This window comes from Alexandromys fortis, unplaced genomic scaffold (genome assembly GCF_014885135.2).
Source record: "Alexandromys fortis isolate MF-2015 unplaced genomic scaffold, M_Fortis_MF-2015_v1.1 scaffold_31, whole genome shotgun sequence".
NCBI lineage: Eukaryota > Metazoa > Chordata > Mammalia > Rodentia > Cricetidae > Alexandromys > Alexandromys fortis.
Window position 1 is genome coordinate 324661 of NW_026067974.1, and position 2420 is coordinate 327080.

Below are 2420 nucleotides of genomic sequence, written 5' to 3' on the forward strand. Positions count from 1 at the left end.
TGCTGGCCTCTGCCTGGGTAGAAGACTCCATAGAGGGATGGGTCATGCTGATGGCTTTGGATTTATGACTCCAATACCCAGAAGCTTTCCTTGAAGGGTGGCTGAGGCAAAACTAATCCTTCCAGAGACAGGGTAGGATGGGAAGTGGGGGACAGACCCCCCTGGAAAGAGAGTAGAGGAAACAGAAGAGAGAAGGCATCCATTGCAAGACAGCAGGATGGCCACACACTGCATCCCCCACCTGTCCCACACCAGACCCATAGACATAACAGACATAAGGGAAACAGCTGATGAACAGGTACTTCACGAAGTCCTATCTGAAGACAAGAAATGGACATCTTAGGCTGGAAACACACAACAGGATTGTAAGAAAAATGGGTGAACGGATGAGGGTCCCATTCAGAGACCCCAGAGCAGGGTGTGGATGGGAGAGTTCAGCACAGTGCTCCATCCTAGGGAGACAGGTTAGACAAAGAGCAACAGCAGCAATAACAACAAACCAAAAATCTCCACCCTTAAAAAATATTAGGCAACCATAGTAATTGCAGTGGTGACATATTAACATATCAACCAGGAGACTAGTAGATTGGAACAATCTAGAAATAGTCAAGGCATACGTAAGTGGCGGAGGCAGTGCCACAAGTCGGCAGAGAAGTGACAGACCAGCATTAAGGGTCTCACGGCGTGTGGAGGTGCACTCTTTTAATCCCAGCACGTGGGAGGCAGAAGCAGGAGGGTCTCTATGAGTCTGACTGCATGGTGAGATCCAGGCCAGTCAAGGGCCACATAGTGAGACCCTGTCTCAAAAAAGCGAAATGAATAAACAAACAAATAAATCTTTATGGTATTTCCCTGTTCATATGCATGAAGCTTTAAGATGAGTTAAAACCTAAATATCAACTGTTAAGGTTGTATAAGAGCACACACAAGAGCCTATACACAAGAATATATGTATACTACCTTAAAGAGGGCACAGAAAGGAGTCATAACCCAGAGAGAGAGAGAGAGGAAGCTGACTCAGAGCAAGCAAGGTGTGACCGTCTTGCCGAAAAAGGTACCAAGCCACGTGGCTAACACAGACAAGAATAATGGGTTAATATAAGATGTAAGAAAGAGTTATGGGGACTGGAGAGATGGCCCAATGGTTAAGAGCATTGTCTGCTTTTCCAGAGGACCCAGGTTCAATTACCAGCACCCATATGGCAGCTCACAACCACCTGTAACACCAAAGTATCTGACACCCTCATATAGACATAAATAAAAAAATAAATAATTAAAATATTTTTTTAAAAAAGAAAGAGTTAATAAGAAGCCAGAGCTAATAGGCCAAACGGCTTATAATTAATGTAGACCTCAATGTATTTCTTTGGGACTGAACAGAAGCAGGACTGGGTGGGACAGAAACCTCGGTCAACAAATGGCACAACGTGGACAGCTAAATCCACTTACAACCTGAGAGAGCTTGGGAAGCTATTCTAGATGGAAGAGAATAAAGTTAAGCATGGTTTCTTGACAGCATCACTTTCTCGGGTGGGCTCTGCTTGCTACAGGCAAGTGCTCTCATTTAAGAGAGGCTTCCTGACTCAGCTTTAGCTGCAAAACCTTGCAGCTCTTTTAAGAGGTCCTGCCATGAAACACTTAAATGGTGTTGATTTAAAGCTGACTGCATACTTTTTGGTGATGGCAGGGGCCTTGAAACGCCATAGAGTTGTGGCAATAAACATGGCTCCTGCCAGTACCTCTGCCATGAGGCTAGACTCTCAGAAAAGAGCTAAGGAATGGTCTGGATCCAGCCATCAAAGCCATGGCTTTAATCCTAGCCATATCACTTAGCAAATTAAAGACTTACGTGGTCAGAAAAAGAGAGATATACAGTAAAGATAAATTCAAAGATGAAGAAAATCTCTAAATGGTTTACTGTGTCTTTAAAAATATATGTAGGCTTGGGAGAAAAAAAAAGGATAAATTCCTTAAAAGAAAAAGAAAAAAAAAAGAGAGATTAGTTGGGTGTGGTGGCACACACCTTTAATCCCAACAGAGGCAGGTGGATCTCTGTGAGTTCAAGGACAACCTGGTCTATGGAGTGAGTTCCAGGACGGCCAAAGATACACAGAGAAACTCTGTCTCAAAAAGCCAAAATATAAAAATAACAATAAAAGAGGGCACAGAAAGAGGGGACAAAGAGACAGGGACCACACCCTTAATGAAGACTGACTCTCCCTCTCCCTGCAGCTAGGAGCTGCCAACAGCAGCTAGAGGTGGGACCTGAGCTCAGCTGCCCTCTCCACGCTGGGACTTTGACTTGAGTGTGTGCAGGTCCTGTGCCCGCTGAGTGGCGGTTTTTAAAGGAACTTAAGGCACGTCTATGAGAAGTATTTCTCCTCTCTCTCTCTCTCTCTCTCTCTCTCTCTCTCTCTCTC